Source organism: Coenobita brevimanus, chromosome 35 (assembly GCF_032717465.1).
Source record: "Coenobita brevimanus isolate Jiangsu-jjx chromosome 35, ASM3271746v2, whole genome shotgun sequence".
Classification (NCBI taxonomy): Eukaryota; Metazoa; Arthropoda; class Malacostraca; order Decapoda; family Coenobitidae; genus Coenobita; species Coenobita brevimanus.
Genome location: NC_136988.1, coordinates 9,072,587 through 9,095,114, shown reverse-complemented (window position 1 = coordinate 9,095,114; position 22,528 = coordinate 9,072,587). Strand labels below are relative to the sequence as shown.

The window sequence follows — 22,528 nt, the reverse complement described above, 5'->3', positions numbered from 1 at the left end:
AGAGAGCTAGTCGAGAAAGAAGTGACAACACCGGTGGAGGCAACATGGTGGGTTGCCACCATAGACGAGGCTCAGTTAGAGCAGGAAGCTATGGCTGCTGGTTCTGCCTCACCTCCTCAGGATCTCCACTTGAGTATGCAGCATGTGGCAGACATCTTACATGCTGTAGAGATACTGAAGGAGGAACTGAACAAGGATACCAACGAAGTGTGCCACCAAGAAGTGTTAGCAAATGTGGAAAAGTGTCCAGTTCTATGTGGATTTGCACAGGCAGTACTTCTATCAGAAGAGGCAGACCCTCATCACAAGGCTCTTTGAGCGTCGAAATGATGAGAGGAGAGCCCTGGGGGAACCTCAACAACAGGCAGGAGCAGTAGCACTTCCCCCTAATGTTAACGATGACGATGTGTCAATGTGTGACTTTGAGGGATTGATGAGGGAGGTTGAGGCAAAGAGGCCTCCTAAGGATCCTGGGGCCCTCCTCCAGGGGGTCAATAGGACCTTCTACAGCCTCGGAAACCCCTCCCCCTTCCCCCCCAAGCCCATCACCTCTCACCTTAAAGGTTGGTAAAATCTTATTTGTGTCAAAACATAGTTAAAATGAATTTGTCGGGGTCTTGTTCAAGGCTTGTTTGATATTATTCATTTTTCCCATATGGTCTGTTGTTTGTCCTGTATGGATTTAGTCCAGTACGGTAGTACTGTCTGACAAAAATACCGTACTGGACACGAGGGTACTGTACAAGTCGATTATGAAGGTATCAGAAATTTTTAAACACTCCCTTATCTGACAAGCGCAAGTCCAACACGACTTTAAATAAATTCACATAAGTCTCATAGGAGGTTTAGGTGTAATATTTCAGCTCAATATTTCAGCTCACCAGTAATTATTCTCTTATCTCCTAGCTAATTCTCCCAAGATTTGGCCAAATCATAAAGGCTACTTAGCTAGAAAAAGTCGGACAACAGATGACAATGGCCCTGATGTTTCGGTCGGTTACCTGGGGCACCCAGGCGTCCTTAGGTGTGTATTTACACCTGCAGTTTGAGTGGGCTTAGGAACTAGAGTCAGTGAACATGGCGAACATCTTCTCTCTCATAGGATTGTAGAGATGCCAACTATTAATTAATTACAAGACTAAGTACAGTTTAATTACGTCATGATATATACCAGGTGAATCTAACTTAATTTAATTTTAGTGTTAATTAAACTAAAGCCAAACATTCCCTTTATCTCTGTAAATATGTATTAAATCTCATCATCTTCTCACATGAGGGCACATCACCGTACCACTCAAGCGCAGTTAGGTCAATGGAAATTTCCTAAGTATTTACATGTATTTACAATATAGTTGTCCACAAGGGTTAAACACTGTAGCATTTAATTTATTAATAATGCGAATTATTAACTCCTAAACCGCGGGGTTGTTTTTACTTGACTTTCGTGTCTCCGGGCATATTCGCGCTCCAACAGACTCTCTAAAAATATTTGCCAAAAATAAGGTATTAGTCCTAGAATATTAAAATTAAATATGCTTATGGGACATACCTTCAGCTTTCTCCTGGGATGTTTGCTGAGCCTTCACTGAATACCGTAGGACTTGTGGAGACCTCTGAAGTTGGGTAACGAAGTCTCCACTTTACACTTCCCAGCAACCCGTAATATGATTACCACAGCCTGATATTAGCACTAGAAACAATATTCTATGATTATCAAATAGTTTGGAATCCATACTCCAAAAAAAAAAAAAAACTGAAAGCAATGAAAATTACGAGCACGTATGACCTTCCCACTTACGCTCGTTCGGCGCTGGTGTTCTGTCATTTATTATTTATAAAAACACTCACACTTTATTTTTCTGTTACTATATAACACATGTATATATATCTATAGTCTTTATCCATAAACTTTCCTTCAGTAATAGTAGTTTATTGTCACCATAGGCATTCAATTTCTCTTTCAGTAAAATACGTAGCATTCACTTTCTCTTCCTGTATACTAGCACTGAGAGTGAATCTGTCACTTTCACTTCCACTTTCATAACTCATAGTATTCATACATGCTAGAGTGAAACTTTCACTTTCATTACTCCTAGTATATATACTCGTATTCTTATATTACTACTCATTTACATTTCTATATGCATTCTCTATTATATTTACATTATTTACATTTCTATTTTATTCACACTGTGTTATGCACTGTCACTTGCAGTAACTTATAAAACTATTTTCCACTCTTCACTTATATTTACATTCATTGCTTTCACTTGCTGTTTACACATTTACATTTCCATTTGCACTGTTTTACACACCAGGAAGATCGTAGTCACTCCATCATTTTCATTGATAAATTAGCCAGTTCACGTTCCACAGCAGTCACTTAGTCCTACCCTTTCCACACGAGGTTTAGTAGGGGGTAGAGGTCACAGGGCCTTTTGCATGGGGCTAAAAAGTGGCGGAATTGGAGAGGCGCGAATCCGACGTAGTTTCACCTTGAAAGACGACAGTAAACTGAATACAGTGTGGTGGACTGGTGTCCTAGGGGGAGTGCAATGCTGCCAATGTCAGCTTGGTGACAGCTGCTAATATATACGCTATGAAATGGTTGGCAGGAAATCTAGATAATACATAATAAATTAGGTAGTTCCAGGTGAATGTAAATATCACTGAGGCTTCTCCCTTCCTTTCTTATATATATTTTTATTACTAGAATAGATTATACGGCATATTTCAAGGGGAAATAAACAGCGAAAATTAGGGAACGAGTGCACGTGAGGTGTTGTCAGGTGATAATTAGCCAATTCCAGGTGTGTGGCACTATCACTTACCTTATTTCTTTTTTGTATGTATTATTTGGTATAAGAATACGGCATAGGGCTTATTCCAATGGATGAAATCAGTGGAAAATTCCAGGGAAGATTTACTTAGCGTAGCACGGCCGGGCAAGCAAGAGGAGAGGGTAATGAAGGGGAGGTAGGGAGGGGACTCAAGAACTGGGAGAAATGACTAAATTGTCAACAATGGATGGGAGTACAGATGAGATTAGGAGTGCTGACTAGTGTTAGACATTGGCAGTACTGATAGATGATACAAGCCATGACTTGAAAGCCAAGGGGAATTCAAAATAACACAGAATCACGAAAATGATGCCCCGCGGTATGATCCCTTGCTCCCAAGCATCACAAAAGTGATCCCCCGTGGTTAAGGGGTTAAAGAGAATGTAATCTTTGGGTTATAAAACCGCTTGAATTAGTCATTAATACTCTCCATGTTTTCCTCTGCCTTTAACAGGGACAACTATTTTAAAGAGTAAAGAGCACAACTGCTCTGGAAGAAAATATTTCCCACAGTTTTGGGGTCGGGCAAAAGATGATATGCTGTATCATGTAATGTGACCCTTAGCCAGGAGTTCTCTCCATAGGTCTCGAGAACCCTGTGTTGTGGCCCTTCTAGGTCACGTATCTTGACCCAATTGCTCTCCACCATCCACTGTATCCAAGGTAGCGTTTAACTCAAGGGGCACCACTTTATCAATAGTTTTTATTTTGGTATGTTGCCAACATTTAATTCTTACAAGTCTCAGCACCCCCTCTGAATCTGAATGAGTGGTGATCACTTTAGCTAATGGCTACTGGGATCTTGCTTGTTCTGATTTTACTAAGATCACATCTCCTATGTGTATAATTGACTTGTTGCTGGCAGCCTGAACCCTAGAAAATCTTTCTCTTAGGCTTAAAAGATATTCTTCGCTGGCTATTCCAGGTGTCCAATACCCTTTTCAGGCGTTGATATCCCTCATGCAGATGTTGTCCTATTTCATTATTTTCTATGGTAGGATTATTTAATTCCTCCTGAATATCCTCACAAGGCACCGGAAGGAGCTTTCTGCCATATAACATATGAGGTGGTGTCAGTGCCTCACTCGAAACGCTAGTGTCATCTAGATAGTTTAAAGGTCTATAATAATCTAGCCTCAATTTCAGTTATCACTGTTCTCAACTCCTCTCTGGTGATCTTAGTTCTGTGTAAGGTTTTTCTAAGGCAGTCCTTCACAATACCAATCATTCGTTTGGTATATCCATTTTGCCATGGTGCTCTTGGAGTTATGAACTGCCAGGTACAGTTTCAGATTTCCAACGTCAACTTAACCATTTGGTCATTCATTATATTTAAAGGTAGAAGTGCTGCTCCAACGAAATTGGTTCCGTTGTTACTTATTAATTTATCAGGACAAGACCTTCTAGCTGCAAATCATACAGTACGTTCAGGAATGTTTCTGAACTTAAATCTTCTGCCATTTCTAGATGGACTGCCCTTGCATAGGTGCGAGTAAACAAACATATATACACCTTATGGGGAGTTCCCTCACCCTTAACAGTTATAGCCCTTGTGTAATCAACTTCTTTTACTTTGAAGGGCCGACTTACATTTACCCTATCCCTTGGTAAGGCAGGTGATCCTGGATAGTCACAGTGTCGTTGTTCATACCTCCTACATATAATGCAACCTTTGACATATTTCTTTATGACCTGTCTACCCTTAGGGATCCAATACCTTTCCCGGATTCGGGCCAAAGTCTGCAGCACACCTCCGTGAAGAGTCAAATCATAGGTTTCCTTAACAATTAACTGTACAAAATAATCACTCGGATAATAATATGGGATTCCTAGTTTGGGAAGGCAAATTAACCTTTATTATTCGGCCCCGGCATCTAATTAGACCCTTTCCGTTTAAGAACAATCCCAAATCTCTTATCAGCTCATTCTTGTTCCCGCTGCCCTGGCCTAAAAGGTCATATATCTCTCTGTAATAATTCCTTTGTATCCTTTTCAGCCAATATTCCATGGGATCAAACTTCTGAAACCCCACTTTCTTATTAAAAAATTTAACAACTAATTTAGTATTGTTAATAAGTTATCTTACTGGTGAGAATCTGCTAATGTCAGTCACTTCTGGCTCAGGTACTACAGCCTCCAAGTTTACTACACTAACTTCAGCAATATTATACTGTTTCTGCTCAGGCCAATCTTTGGTGAGTAACCATTTAGGACCTTTAAACCACAAGTTATATTTGATCAGTCTCTTTACTATCGAACCCTCGAGAACAGATCAGCTCGATTTTTTTTTTATGCGAGGAAGAAGGAACCAAAGGCCATGAGCCCGCAATGAGAGTTCCCTGCAAGAGAAAAACAAAATACAAGAGAGAGCCAAATTCAAGACCCACTCATTTCGAGATGCCTGGACACTGCGTTTGAAAGACTGGAGATCATAGGCAGCAGGAAATACAGACAGAGGGCGACAGTTCCAGAGTTGACTTGTTGCATAAATGAAGAACTGGGAGTAATGGTTAACTCTTGCATTAGAGAGTTGGACAGAAAAGGGATGAGAGTTTGCTGCTAGACGGGTGCTATGCTCCCGTCATAGAGGTGGAGGAATGCATGCAGACACTTCAGAGGAGCAGTGTTTGGAGGATACATGCATAAATTTAAATTTGGAAGACAGCTCCTTAATATTCTTCACTCTGTTGCGGACGAAAGGAATTTTACTGTCTTCCTTCCCTGGCCAGTAAAGACAAATCTCACTGTAAGTCCATGTATAGATATCCTCAAACTGAGTATCAAGGGTTGTGGTTATATACCTGGCCAATTTAGTTCCCACTTCCATGGAAGCCAATTCCATTTGAGGTGGGGTTCTTCCTTTAACTGGAGCAACTCTGGCTTTGGACATAATAATCGTATTATCCTCTCCTGTTGCGCAATAAGCTACTGCTCCATAAACCCTTTGAGAAGAATCACAAAATACGTGTAAGTGTGACTTCTCATTACCGTTTATTTTCCTGGGCATACATATTCTTGATGTGGTTTCAAATTCCTTTCTAATCTGTTCCCCTTGTTCCATATATGTCTCACCTAATTCAGTGTCCCAGTCTAATCTTCCTCGCCAAGCCTCGTGCACAAACATTTCTCCCTAGTAACTCTAGGACTGACCAATCCTAATGGGTCAAATAACGTGGAGACCTGACTTAACAAGGACCTCATGGTGAGAGTGACATCTATCTATCTATCTATCTATTGCCAGACGCCTCAATCCCGTTTGGGGTGGCCACAAACAAATCGCCTCCAAGTCGCCCTGTCCCCCGCCATTTCACTGCCCTGCTCCCAACTCACACCCCCCTCTCTCATATACCTCTCCACCCCATCCCTCCATCTCATCCTCGGTCTCCCCCTCCCTCTTCCACCCTCCACCTCACTCACATACACTCTCTTCGTCAATCTTTCACCCTCCATCCTCTCCACATGGCCAAACCACCTCAGTGTGTTCCTCACAACGCTTCCTATCACATCCACATCCACACCACAACGCTCCTTTATATCCTCATTCGTCAGCCTGTCTCTCCACGTGACTCCACAGGCTCCTCTTAAATAACTCATTTCCACTGCTCTCACTCTTGACTTGTGTCCTTCCAACAATGTCCAAGCTTCACTTCCGTACGTTAGAGTTGGTATCACAATACTGTCATGTAGTAACTTTTTTACTTCCATGCTCACTTCCCTGTTTCTTATCACTGCTTTTAAGGAACCAGCAACCTTTCTTCCCTGCTGTACCCTTTCAAGCACTTCACCCTCCAAACCTCCATCCTTACTCATCACACTACCCAAATACTTAAACGTACTCACATTTTCCAATTCCTCACCATCCAACCTCGCTGTACATTCACTGACTTCACCTCTCTCAAAGACCATCACTTTACTCTTCCCTACATTCACCTTTAGGTTCCGTTTCTTACACACTCTCTCAAACTCATCCACCAAGCCTTGCAGCTCCCCTTCGTCTTCACTCAACAACACAGTATCATCTGCAAACAACAGTACAGGGAGTTTCCAAACACTATCCTCTCTCACCAGGGCCACTCCAACATCCACTACCCTACCTTGTACCTCTTTTATTACCCCATCCATGTACAGATTGAACAACCATGGAGACATGACACATCCCTTTTTCAAACCAAAGGACTTAATTGAATTTAATCTTATTTCATCAGCTTTTGTATCCCAGTTAAGACCCAACACATTTTGAGTGTTGGGAATGCCATTATTTGGATAGTCCTCTTGTATTTTATTCCTCAAAAGCAGTGAATTTGTAATCCAGCTCTTTAACGGCAATTTGCCTTCCAACATTCGGAATTGGCTACTTCATAAGCCTTCAATGCTTCCGAATCTGTATCAGCAACACCTTGCAAATTATCCATGTAAAAATCTCGCCGTATTTCTAGGCATTTGGCATTTCCAAAATGATACTTTAAAGTGTTACAAAGTAGGAATGGACTACCACAGGAGCCAAAGAGCGCCGATCGGAAACAGCAAGTTTTCAATGGACTATCCTCATTTTGAGGGTCTTGAGGCCAGAGGAATTCTGTAAATTTCCTATCCTCTTCTCTCAATCCTATTCTGAGAAAAGCCTTACTAATGTCTGCTGTATAACCATAAGATTTCTCTCTAAATCTTAGTAACACATTCCCTAACTTCTCTTTTAGTGTAGGTCCAGCATATAAGCAATCGTTCAAGCTAGCTGATCCTTTGGACGCATTACTACTACAATTGAAAACTATCATTATGGGAGTAGCTACTGAATCCTTGCTTACAGCATGATGTGGTAAATAATGTCCTTCTTTCTGGTTAACAGGGAATTATACCGCTTCTATAAATATATCCTTCAATTGATCTTTTATAATATTATCATATATGTTTAGATGTTCTGGTTTGTCTCTCAACTTTCTTAGAAGAGAATTGAACTGAGCCTTGGCTGCTTGGTAATTTGTTGGTAACTCCGAATGATTTAGTTTCCATGGTAATCCTACCCAATACTGTCCATCCTTAAATTCCACTGACTGGTTATACAAATCCAAAGTTATTTTATTTTCAGGGGTTGGTTCCTCAGAGTGTATTGCTACACTATCTAGGTCCCACAATTTGTGTACAGGTTCAAATTTTTGATCCAGCAAGTCGTTTAACTGAGTAGGTTGTAATCCTGCACCTATTCTAGCTACCATCATTGACTATGTGGGAGTACAGAGACTGAGTCTACTAGTTTGGCCGCTCATTTAGCTTGCTTTGGAAAAGGCAACTGACCCATAATAAGGTTACCTTCTGGACTCTTGAAAAACTGTACTTTTTTCTTCTTGAGAGTCCTATGTAGGAATCTTCCACAGTAATCTGAACCAGTTATCATTTTTATGGGACCCACAGTATATGATTCCACATTCCGTTTAGCCAACTTTATCCCCGGGCTTTGTAGATGATCAGAGGTTTCCTTCAGTTTATATATATATATATATATATATATATATATATGTGTGTGTGTGTGTGTGTGTGTGTGTGTGTGTATGTATTGGAGCTGCAGCTGTCATTGCTGCTGGAGTATTCTCCTTAGCAACTGTCATAATGACACTTGCAGTTCCAGGAACCTCATATTTCATCGTTGGGTATAAGGCACTAAGATGATGATCCCTTTTACATTTAAAACAAAGATTTAGTTTAATCTTGCAGTTCGCAGAAGTGTGTTTGGAATTCATACAGATTATAGAACACCAAATCCTGAAGCTTCCCTACTCTAGAAGCGTAATCAGGATAATGTTGACAAGATGCACTGGAATATTGCTCAGCACGAAATGCACAAACCTTCCTGCCCTTTACCATGGAAAGTTTTACCTTCTTATTTTCATCAACTTGTCTACTCCTTGTCCTTAATGGTTTATCCTCAGACTTGAAAGAACTAAGGAAAGTACTTATCTCTTCCTTAGGAACAGACTTAGCCATCCCTGACTTGGGTTTCCCAACCAGTTGGTTAGTGATTTTATTTCTTTATTTCAGCCTTCTGTTTAACCCGCCCCATCCCGACGTTTTCTGGGCAGTGGTATGCCCCAGTCCCGACATTTTTGGACCTTTTTTTTTTTTGGCTCAAACATCCGCTTTTGGTGAGAAACATCGAAAATTCATAGAGAAATCGCTCACCTGAGGTTTAAAATACTCGATCCAGGTAGGAGTACCTCCTTACCTTACAGGGTTTTCTATCAGGCTGGCTGCAAAGAAAACGAATTCTATGGGAGGATAACTATTCTACACCACTCATAAACGGTATTTATTTATTTATTTGGTACGAATTTATATGTAGTACGAGAGTATATTGGTTTTCAAACGGTAATATAAGCATTATAAGCATTGTTTCACTCACTAACTCATCACCATTCCTGACCTTTTTTTGCCACATTACCTGATCATCATTTCTGACTGTTTCTTCCTCTAATGTTTGTCCTCCACATTGTCATAGATTGGGGAATCACTCTGGCCCTGAATTTCATACCGTGGCATGACATGGCTTTATTAGCCAGGTCACTGATAACAGGTGAATTGCTGAGAAAAGGTCATGGAAGAGGGGGAGGAGGTCATGCTGGGTAAGGCATTGTCCCTACCTGGCATCTTGTAGAGGAAGGTGTCCCGTGTATAAGTGCCAAAAATCACTTGTGAAAATTGATAATTGTGCAAATTAGGGACCTTGCAATGTCCTTGCAATGTTGCCGCATTAATTTACGTCTCCGGGATATGAGTGCACATCATGTGAGGACGTGAATTCACGTCTCCGAGACGGGGCGGGTTAATTTCAACAGGCTTTTCTTTTTCTGTTCCTTGCAAATGTTTACAGAGTTGCATTAAGCCTTCCTCAGTCTCCTTACAGGAGAAATTATCCGTTTGATACCTACCATACAAGGCATCCTTGGTTCTAGGTAGAAGCTTTAAGGACACAATTCTAGAAAGCACCCAATCTGCTGCTTTAACCCACCGCATCCCAGCAGATTTTAGATTTTTTTTTTCTTTTGGCTAAAATCTCCGCTTTATATGAGAAACATCGAAAATTCAGAAAGTGCTCAGTTGAGTTTAGATATACGGTAGAAGTAAGAGTACCTTTATCTTGTTACCGTGTTCTCTCAGGCCAGGCTCGAGAGAAAACGTTTTCTATGAGAGGGGTAGCTATTTCAAACCATTCATAACTGGTTAGATATCTATTTACTTGGTATGAATTTATATGTAGTACAAGAGTATATTGGTTTTCAGACAATAATATAGGCAATATAAGCATTGTTCACTCACCAAAAACATCTTCATATGGCACCTTCTTTTACGACGTTACCGCCTCAAGATAATCACCACCTCAATCATCAACCATTATCGCTCGTACCAACATCACGAACAAGACATTCATTATCAAGTTTTACTCTCGTGTGATGGCAGTTGTGAGAATTGTATTCAATGTGCCACACAAAAAACAAATACAATATAAATGGCGGCCAAATGAATTATTATCAGAGCATCACACAATCCTGCCAATGGTGGTGCCCAACGTGGGACTTGATGCCAGAGTTGGATGGTTTTTGTCAGGGCAAAAGTCAACACAAAAATGACTGCTACAATAGGAATCATGAGAGAGAGAGAGAGAGAGAGAGAGAGTACATGCTGTTTGATTTGAACACAAAGTGTTTATGTGGCTTCACTGCAAAAATGAAATATATAACTGTTACTGATAAAGAAATAATAATAATAATAATGGAACATTGAAATACTTTATGACATAGTCTTTTGACACAATGCACACACACACACACACACACACACACACACACACACACACACATATATATATATATATATATATATATATATATATATATATATAGATAGATAGATAGACAGATAGATAGATAGATAGATATAGATAGATAGATTAGATAGATAGATAGATATCATCAACCATTACACGTCCACTGCTGAACAAAGGCCTCCCCCAATCTTCACCGAGAATTCCTTGACTGAGCCAATCTTTGCCACGTTTTCCTCGCAAATTTCTCTATCTCATCTCTCCACCTCCTGTCTGGCCTTTTTCTGCTATGCTTACAATCTCGTGGTGTCTAGTCAGTCAACCTCTTGCTCCATCGGTTATCCCTTATTCTTGCTACATGGCCTGCCCACCTCCATTTCTGTTCTTTTATAACTTCTATAATATCTTTGACTTTAGTCTGCTTGGTCACCCAAGTTGATATTTTCCTGTCTATTAAAGATATTCCCAACATTGACCTTTCCATTGCTCTCTGAGAACGGATTAATTTATTTTCCAACGATTTTGTCAGCTTCCAGGTCTCACAACCGTACGTCATAGCCGGAATTATACATTCATTATATACTTTTCGGTTCATACAAACTGGCAAGCTACTTTTCATAATGTCTCTGTGTTTAGCGAAAACTTTCCATCCACTTGTAATGCGTCTTTTTGTTTCGCTATCATTATCTTTCGTTAATTTTAGTGTTTGTCCCAAGTAATTGTACTCCTCGACTTCAAGAATTTCTCTGCTTATTCTGATGACACTCTTTGGTGTTTGTGGATTAACCCGTCACGTCCCGAGGTTTTCCGCACCTATGACATCCCCCAGTCCCGAGCCTTTTTGGAAATTTTTTTTTTTTTGCTAGAACTTCCGCTTAGGTCGAGAAACGAAGGAAAATCACAAAGAAAATGGTTCCCGTGGTCTATAAGTGGTCCGTACAGGTGCGGTTCCCCCCGGCAGGTATGGTGTTCTGTAATGGGCTGGATATGCATTTACGTTTTCTATTGTAAGGAATATGGGAGAAACAACACACAACACCTCTATATTTATTGAATTTGAACTAATAAACAATAACAGTAACAATATAATGGATTTCAGACACATATATATGAAAAATAAGCATTGTACCATCGAGCGAGCATAGCGAGTTTGGTCCGAGTCGTAACATGCTATATGCTAAGTGTCTGGTATGAGTCAATCTATCATTTTTTCTACTTGTATACTTCTGTTTCAATGAAATTTTTCCAATTACAACTGTTTGTAAGTGTTTTCAGATGTTTTCATTCATTATGATGACATGCAGCATAAGTATAGCGCACATCAGCTTAGTAAGCGCACTCGCTATGACTCGTATTTCAACATACCAAATTGTTTTATCACTTTCCAATTATTTTCCCCTTTACATAGAACCTTTCCTCCACCACTGTAAAGGTTTTCAATTATTTTCATTCATTACGAGGGCATTTAGCGATATGCTAGCGCATATTCATGTAGCAACCACGATCTCAAACACTCGTGTTTCATCATCTACTTTATTTATTCACTCCACTTATAATTTCCCACTTACATTACACACGTTTACACCCCTATAATGCACTGTACATACTTACTGCCATTAATTATTCAAGTGAGCGTGAGAATATCACCTGAAAATACCCTCACAAGGAATGTTTCGACAAACATAATACTCATATATATATATATTCATTCATTGCCAAACGCCATGTATCCCAAACGGGGTGGCCAAGGGCTTAGAGTTAATTGTTTTACAGAGAGGGGCACTAATCCTCCACCAACCCCACTTGACACGTAGGGAGAACGTTATGCCAACAGCATCTGGTGTTCCCAGTCCGTCACCCATCCAAGTACTAACCAGACCCAACGTTGCTTAACTTCGCTGATCTAACGGGAAGCGGTGTACTCAACGTGGTATGGCCGTTATATATATATATATATATATATATATATATATATATATATATATATATATATATATAAAATCTCGAGACTAACGCTGTATATAACACTGAGTATATTTTGTTGTTACACACCGACCAAACACTGTATAGTGGAGTAAAAGTGAGTCAGCGGGGAAAAACAGCGAATATCTATGGTAATGGCTAGTATGGAGGGATATTATACTGTAAATTGACTGAGAACTTATATAAATATGGCCCCTGGTTAAGTAAGAGTGGACGCAGGTGGTAGATGGCGCACAGAATAAAAGTTCTGGGTGAAATATTGTGGAATTTTCTGTGCACTTTTGGAAGGTGTTGCAGTTAAACAAAAAATCATTACCGAGAATTATGTCTAAGTGCCACAATAATATTATGATATTTTTTAGTCAACTTCTTGGTGACGCCTTTCACGGGTACATTCATAATACCTCTAGTCATTTGTATTCAGTTTATGGGACACCTGTAGTGGCGAATGAGGCTAAAGAAGGCAACGCTTAACGACCTATACAGATGCAAACGTTTCATAATCTGCGTCAATTTGTCTGGCAATAGCAATAATATAATGTCAGTCTTATTACCCACAGATAGTTTTATTCAGTTTATAGGAGATCTCTTGGAATGGGATGCTAAACCAAGGTTTTTTCCTTACTCTCGTATCCTTTTAAATGTTTAAATAAAAACTTTTTTAAATATTACTTCTTATAAAACTTGTCACTCTCCAGTGCATCACTTTCCAAATATGCCTTCCTACAGCTTTTGTACTTCTGTATTAGTATATATTTCCCATCAAAAGATACAAGCATTTCGAAGTGATCATCGCTTAGTCCTGCTCGATTTGGTTTAAGGAAATCTTTTCCCATCGAGAACTGTTGTTCTACTGCAGTACTGGAGGGGATTGGCGTGTGGAACCTAATGAATAAATCCAACAATGCTTTGCATGGGAACGCGTAGCTGTTTGTTTTTCTCTGGCCTCACTCCCAAGAAATTTCTCACCAAATTCCTAGTCTACTTGCTTTTCTTTCCACTGCCGTACAGTGGTTTGAAATAGTCTTCCACCTTGACCTTCGGCATACGATGCTGTTCAGCAATTTTTTTTTCTTTTTATAAATAACAGAACGGAAAAAAGAAAAACAAATGATTAAAACAAAAAAAATCCATACACCAGATTACTGGCGTCCTCCGTTCATAAAATATCTGTGACAGTTAGACTTGAACAGCTGTGGGTTGAAATTTGGAGGGAAACAACTCTGGGGAAGCGAATTCCAGAGAGATGCAGTTCGGGGAATGAAAGAATTCTGATAGGCAGAAGTTCTGCATTATGGCTGAGTGACATTCCAGTCATGAGCGCTACCAGATGCCCGTGTAGCACGAGGGAAGGCATGGAGAAATGGCAGCATGGACGCAACTTCGTCTGAGCATTTGCCAAAAAAATATCTGTAAAATAATGCAAGGGAGGCAACATTCCTTCATACGTGCAGGGGAGGTAGTTTATATGTAATGACAGGGTTGTTAATGATTCTAACAGCTTTGTTATGAATTTTGTCTAGTTGTCTTACTGCAACCTCTCCACAACCATTCCACAAGGGTGAGCAATATTCAAGCTGAGAGCGCACATGACTCTTATAAATTATAGCTAACTGCTCATCGGCGAAGAAGTTACGGACTCTGTACAATAATCCAAGTTCCTTTGAGGCGGTTTTAGCAAGTGATCTGACATGAGAGGTCCAGCTGAGGGCACTGTTAAGTGAGACGCCAAGAATTTCAATACTTTTGGAGATGGGACTATTAGTAGCACTGAAGGTAATGTACGAATCTGGCAATATCTCTGTTAGTAAACTATATATATATTTAGTTTTACTAGCATTAAAAGAGACAAGGTTGTTTTGTCCCCATTCACTGATCGTAGATAAGTATTGATTTATGGAGATGGCTGTACTGAGTTGAGAGGTAGAGATATTAGACTTTGTAAATGGGTGTCTGAGTGTGAATGAACTATGTAATGTTGAGTCATCTGCATATGAGTGAATGGGATTGTGGGTGACAGATAAGAGATCATTAATATGAACCAGAAATAGGGTTGGAGCCAGAACTGATCCCTGCGGCACGCCGGCATTAATTGAGTGGAAATTGGAATATACATCATCTACTTTTACTCTTATTTTCCTGTCACTAAGATATGAAGAAATCAAAGGAACAAAAGACGTTAGCCCATAGCAGGGGAGTTTGGACAGCAGGGAACGGTGCCATACTCCGTCGAAAGCTTTAGAGATATCAAGAGCTACTGCATGAGTTTATCCAAAAAGATCAATTGATTGATGGATGGTATGAGTTAAGACATTGAGTATGTCAATGGTGGATCTTTCATGGCGAAAACCATATTGTCTATCACTAATTAAGTTGTTGGATTCAAAATGTTTAACAATGTGCTTATTAATTAAAGTTTCAAATACCTTACCATTTGTCGATCATGGGTGGCATCCACCAGAGTTCACAGTCGATGCCGGACAGTTTTTCTAAAAACTGCACATTCTTGCCAAAACGTACTGATTATCGCTGACCCTATGGAAATGGCCAATAAAGTACCGGCGGTGCCAGTAGCGGTACTAACCCCAAAAATTACTGCCGACACCGATAGCGGTATTAAAAAAACACCACCGGTACTTGTATCGGCGGTAATGTCCACTTGTGTGTGTGTATATACAGTAGAGAGAGAGAGAGAGAGAGAGAGAGAGAGCACCTTACATTTATGGCAAAATCAATCCCTCATACTTGAGCCAGTCTCTGGCATAGTATGGAGAGAGAGAGAGAGAGAGAGAGAGAGAGAGAGAGAGAGAGAGAGAGAGAGCACTTTATATTTATGGCAAAATCAACCCCTCATACTTGAGCCAGTCTCTGGCGTAGTATGAAGATATTTTTGACACGATGGGCTGAATTCAACCGCACGAAAATGGCCGAAAATAAAATTATGTCATCATACAAATCTCTCTCTCTCTCTCTCTCCCTCTCTCCTGACTATATCACTCGATATTTCCAAACGCTAAAGATAGATACGTACTTGTTTTTTTATCCCATTCCTTTCATTCCTTTACGATTTCCCTTTAACGAGTTTCTATGCATCTCTCTCTTTTTTCTTGTTTTTTGTCGCCTTTTTTTCTGTATTTTTCGTTTTCAGTGATGGAGGGCCTTTTCTGTGATGGAGTGCCTTGTCATTTCTGCGTGTTTCTCTTTAATTGTTTTCAGTTATCGCTATTACTCTGCTCACCTAATCCTGTTTTCGCTGTTATCTTCTCCACTTTTGTATTTTTTTCCTTTTTCCACACACACACACACACACACACACACACACACACACACACACACACACACATTAATTTCCACCTCCTATACCGTATATTTTTCTTCCCGCTCTTTTTTTTTTTCCTCTCACTCTTCTTTTAATCTATAATCGATCCCAAGATGGAGTAAAAGAGAAGGTAAAATCCACAAAACCCACCAATATGCCATAAATACACCCAACTAATGTTGTGCCACCAATCTTGAATGAGACGGCCCTAACTTGCATGCAGTACAGAGGATTTTACATACTGTATATTTTAAAGAATCGTAAACAGTTGAATTATGGCCAGCAATCGCGAAGATGGAGATGTAGAAACAACTTTGGCTGGTTATGCTTGTGAGGAAGAGACTTGGCATGTTTACGAGGGAAATTCGACAGGATGTGAACATTTGAGGACATATGAAAGTACACTGGGTCACAAAAGTATCGGTGCACAACATGCGTGAAACATTAGGGACCATGGAACGAAGGTCACTGAAATATTAATATCCGACCTACCACACGTTGGTAGCCTTGGTGTCGGGAGGTGTTATATATTGCCAACTAGCAATATCCATTTGCAAACATTTTTTTTTTTTTTTTTTTTGTGACCGACTTTGGGCATAGGCTTCACAGCCTGCTTTCAAGGCCCAGTAGTCCTCCTACATACTGTACACCTCTACATGTCACCACTTCGGCGCTAACACTCACCGTCCATACTGAATACATGCCAGGGCTGTCTCATACAGGACTGGTGTATTGATATTAGCGGGGGTATATTTACGACATGTCGGCGGGTCTCCTGGTAGATCAGTAAAGTCTGACTTTTATGAAATTCCAAACTATTCCCTGCCCCAGTAGGATTTGAACCCGGGTCCGTTAGGACTGCAGGCCAACTCTCTACCGATTGAGCCACAATGTTTATATAGACAGACACTGATGACACACAATGAGACATTGGTAATGTCAGCAATTGTTCGAACCTTTTCTGTAGGCATCGCACCCCCTGTGCACCGATATTTTTTAGATCCAGTGTACATGCTACTGCGCCCTCTTAAATGTTCTCCTCGTAGGAGGGAATGGGAACAGCTCACGTGGACAGATAGATGCACCAGTTATTGATCTGACCGCAAGAGGCTCCATAATGCAATAATGAAACTATTCAGTAACAAATCACCATGACCATAAAACTGGTAGTTGCCTTCTATTTCATTAACTTGTGCCGGGGGGGGGGGGGAATAAACTCATAGTAAAATGAGAGGGGAAAACGTAAAAAGGATTAGTCCAAACAAAACAACTTTAGTCGGGGAGTGTTTCATTTGAACATTACAACTTGCATACAGGCTAAGCATTTGACTTTGTTCTGTGATCTTGGAATGAGACCAAATGTTCTTGAAACAGATTTAAGTCATTCTTTTGTGCCCCTTAATCTCCCACCCTAGTTTACGCCAAACTGTATCCGAATATTTTGTGTTGTCCTGTTTCTGTAACCTTGACCTTTGACATATTTTTATCAGCATCGAACATTTTCTTTAGGGCAAACTCTTAGCCTCTTCATGAACTGGTGCTTCAATCGCTTCAAAGCAGTTTGAGCTATAAGGTAGGATATATGGCCTTGCCCCGTTACCTTGACTTTCACCGAGTTTGGTGTAAAGCAGCTATATACTGTTTCACTTAACTTTCTTCAGTGACGACCTTTGACCTACTTTTCTCGTTCTCAATATTTCAAAGCCATGGCTGATCCTTATCCCTTCCACCACGTTTGATGCAAATCGGTTCAACCCTGCTTTATATTTTTACACTCAGACGCACACAGGTCGAACTTTAACCTTACCCAGGGACTGACATTTCACTGATTGTTCTCATCACTGACTCTCCACGTCCTTCTCATTCTCCTAGCCATTCCACGAAATCTGATCTAACTCGGATTAAAATTATTAAACTGGACCTCTCCATATGATTTGGACCTTTGACTTACTGCGCTCAAAATTAAATCCTTACATCCATACTTTTAACTGAACCCTTCCACGTATTTAAATCTAAATCAGGTGATGGTGAATTAAGTTGACTTTTTATGTGCCCTAGACTTTTCCCCTATAATTATTTAAAAAAAAAAAATGCATTTTCTCCTTCCCTAACCCTTAACAATTCCATCATGTCTGATTAATGTAGGATCAAAAAGGGTAGTTCTCTCCGACAAGGAGAGTATGTTTGCACCCCTGTTTGTTACCACTGCCAATGAGGTTATGTTTTATTTTGTTTGTTTGTTTGTCTGTTAGCAGGATTAGTCAAAAAGTAAAAGAAAGATTTCGACCAAAGTTGGTGGGTAGATAGTCCACGTCTCCGGGAACAATTGATTAACTTTTGGGACCGATCCGGACCGTATTACAGATTCTGGATCCGGAGAGCATTTTTTGTGAAACTCTAATCAGAGATGAGAAACCTTAACCCATTATGAGGAATGGTTTGGAAATTACATTGGCACACACACACACACACACACACACACACACACACACACACACACAGTAAACCATTATACGCGCCGTGCTTCAAGAACGTCGCTGGCTCGCACTGGGTAGTTGACCCTCGTGAGGTATGATGTGATGAGAATTGGTCCTTTCTCCCCATAGGGCCGTACTATAAAAACTAAAAGCCAGTACTGATTTACGTGAGCGTCTGACGTTCCTCTTCTTCTTACCGTAAATAAAATTGCTGTTCACGCCAGGCGATCGTCACCTGGTTGTGGCGTAATATAGTACTGGAATGAGACAGGAGGATAAACGCCACAAGAGATCCCCCTCTCGTATAACAAATTAATATATTCATAAATACGATAATCGGTTATTCAGTTTATAAATATTGAATAATTCAAGAATAAAATTTTCCTTGGCAGGCTAAAATATGTGAGAGATACAAGGCTGCTCATAAAATTTTACAAGACTAAACGTTTCTGTAACGAATACGAGTGTACAAAAACTTCTATGTGGCAACGTTACACGTAATATTGGCGTTAGGATAATAAACTGTGCCTGCTAAGTACGGTAAATTTTGCCTCAGACCTGATGACCTTGACCATTGACCTGTAGGGTACGTTGGGTATGTTGGGTACACAGGTGTCTCAGACCTGATGACCATGACCTTTGATCTTGAGGGTAATTAGGTACACAGGTGCATGGCAGGTGACGAGGCAGCAGGTGTTAGGGGCTATAGAGGTCATTGACCTTTTTGTACCCAATGACCTTGACATGACCTTGAAGGCCATAGGGTACCCACATCCGGAACGTATCCCCCCTCCCCCCCTTCCCCAGTTATTGCATCATGTTTGGTAATCCAGGTTGAAAGAACATGTTACTTGATATTTGTACACGTAGCTCCCCCCTCCCCCCTCCCCCCAAGGTATTGTTGCATCACCCCCCACCAAGAACATGTTATCCCGCCCAAGGTATTGTTGCATCACCTCCCCTTCCCCAGTTATTGCATCGTGTTTGGTAGTCCAGGTTCAAAGAAGATGTTACTTCTTGTTTGTACATGTAGCTCCCCCCCTCCCCCCCTTCCCCCAAGGTGTTGTTGCATCACCTCCCTCTTCCCCAGTTATTGCATCATGTTTGGTAATCCAGGTTGAAAGAACATGTTTAATCTTGTTTGTACACGTAGCCCCTACCCCCATGGTATTGTTGCATTACCCCTCCCCCCTTCCCCAGTTATTGCATCATGTTTGGTAAATACAGCTTGAAACATGTTATTTCATTCCCCACTTGGTAAACGAGAGGTTCAGTGTGGAGAGAGAGAGAGAGAGAGAGAGAGAGAGAGAGAGAGAGAGAGAGAGAGAGAGAGAGAGAGAGAGAGAGATGGTGTTAACCCTGCGGGTGTTTGAATTCAGAGCCTGTTTATCCCTGTTGGTAAAAAAAAATCGGGTGTGGTTCTCGTAACATATTTGTTCCATTTCAAAACCCCATGTATGGTTTTATTAACGGGTTATGTGTGGAGTTTTTTTAGACACTCCCCTCCCTGTCTTGCCCCACTCCAACCAAACAACCAGCCAGCCAGCCTGTCACCTTAATTGTGGAGAGAGAGAGAGAGAGAGAGAGAGAGAGACCCCACTCCAATCCCGGTAACGGTTTCCTTACTCTGGCTGCCCCGCGCAGACCGAATGTTTTGCCCGACCAGTCCCGTCCGCCCCACGCCATGCAACCTACCTCAGTCGTGGTGACAGAGAGAGAGAGAGAGAGAGAGAGAGAGAGCACAGATGGGTTATGTAACATAAGATGCAAGTTTCCCGTCACTCACACACACACATACACACACACAAAGTTATATAACCTTCGATGCAGGAGAGATCCTGCTACCACACACACACACACACACACACACACACGTACACCCAAAAAGCAGGATGGGCATATTCTCTCCTTCAGTTGGCTTGGTGGTAAGTGAAGTGGGATGAGGGCGGAAGCATGTGCAAAATATACGAGGAGTCAGTTAGTTAACACCATTTTAATCCTAAAATCACCCCTCTCCCCCCCAGAAAAAAAAAGAAACGAAGATAGTAATTTATTAAGTACGGATGGCTGACGCTCAAGAACGTCTGACGACTGAACGTCGCCGTTGGACCACATAAATTCTGGGTTTTTATAGTACGGCCATTAGAGACTGATACGAGTAAATGTGTGTGTATGGATGAGTAATTTGGGGAGTGTCGTACCGTTTCGGCTACCCTCCCCCTCCCCCCCCCGCCAAGGGGGAGAAAGCCTAGTTATATAGACAGGTAGACAGCTTCCAGAATGCGAGTGTATAAAAAGAATAACTTCAGTACCATACAGTATCCTTCCAATGAGAATTTACCCGAGGCTATTCGCTTATTAAGATCTGTTAACTTTTTTCTTTCGGTGGTGTCCTTCATTTTTCAATCTGATATTGTTATACTCCTTTTTCTTGGACTAAAACTGGCATCTCTCCATCGACATTTCTGGGCTGTAAAAATAGCTTAACAATAGAATAACATGCTAGTTATGAAGAAGTGCAATGTAAAGGGTATGGAGCCACAATATTTTTTTTTTTTTCTGGCGCTGAGATACCTGAAATAAGGTGCAAAGGACGAATGTCTGAGCCAAGTTAAAGTAATAAGAGTATACCACCGGAATATTTTTCTTAAGAACGAAATGGAGTAATCCAGGGGTTACAGAAGATTGTATCTAACTATTTTAGCTCGGTAGTCTATCCTAACCTGAATCAAATTGTTTGTCTGTCCTTCTATTAATAGCCAGACGCCTCAACCCCTTAGGTAACAAATAAATTGCATCCATGTCGCTGTGTCCCCTGACATTTCGCTGCCTTCCCCACAGCTCACCCCCCCTCCTCTGTCATATATCTCTGCATTCCATCTCACCATCTCATCCTCAGTCTCCCCTTCCCTCCAGCAGTAAAAAGAAAAAAAAAAAAAAAAAGACATTGGGGTAAAAGGGTAGAATGGCGGATGAGCAGGCCCTACTGCCATAACATGATGGTAACATATCAAACTTCATGGCGTGGGTGCAAGACATGGCCAACACTCCCAAAGTAAAGAGAATATGAGAGGTAGGTTCACCGCCCCCGGCTCGTGCAAAGGCTGTGACGTCAAGGAAAATGAAAGAGAGAGAGAGAGAGAGAGAGAGAGAGAGAGAATGGTGAGCGTGAAATAAAACGAACGTGATGGTATACCAACGTAAACTGGCGACTTCCGGATCATTTGGTATGTGTTTGGTGTTGCTATACTCTGAACCAGTGATCTGTCAATTATTTTTTCTCATAATCAGCTTGCTTACAGGCACCTGTGACGTCAGATCTGCGTCTGTATGGCCCTGTCTACGACATTTCTATATTCTCTAAAAACAGATAGTTCTTCTTGAAGGCATTTTATAATATCTCAAAATGATAGCATTAACCATTTCATTGCACTGTATGCAGTTTAGGATGCAAATTAAAGTAATCCATATAGGCCGGGGAGCTCATGTCACAGGGCAGGTAGGTGAGTGACTACCTGGCTGAGACCCTCAGCCTGGATTATCTGTGATGTCATGTGCAGACCGAGACACATTTTTGCTCCCCGAACCCCCCCCCCCCGTGTGAAACTACCTCATTCTCTTTACCTTGAACACTCCCACTGATGCCTTAACTTAGGTCCGCACCACACTGTATGTACTCCTATTTTTGCTCATTTCATCTCTTTTTTTCTGCCTACTGTTTCTCTTTGTCTGTCTGTCTGTCTTCCTTTGTTTCGTGCTTTTTTATTTAGATTATTTGGATCTCATTTCTTTATTTTTTCATGAGTCCAAGTCAAGCTCGGTCTGTTCGTTCAGTAAATACCCACAGACGCTCATTCAGTGTTCTTTTATTTTTATTTTTAAAGGAATTTATTGGGTCCTTGGTCAAAGTCACACAAACACAAAAATCTGGAGGCACCATGTTCTTGTATGTTTATTAATCAGGGCAATTTGCAGCGAAATGTGTCAGTGATCTGCAGCTGAGTGAAGACCATCTCCCATTCCAATCGGAAAGTTGGCAGTCAGTATTGGTGCTGATTTGAATTCCTTCAGCACAAGGAGTCTATTTTAAGTTGAA

The 22,528-nt window shown here is 40.9% G+C and overlaps 1 non-coding gene across 1 annotated transcript; it reads right to left on the bottom strand.

The window, feature by feature from the left end:
• Positions 1-12,478: 12,478 nt before the first annotated feature.
• Positions 12,479-12,597, bottom strand: LOC145396266 (5S ribosomal RNA). The gene has a single exon (XR_013896758.1). It is a non-coding gene; the product is annotated as a 5S ribosomal RNA (ribosomal RNA).
• Between the last annotated feature and the right edge of the window lie 9,931 nt (positions 12,598-22,528).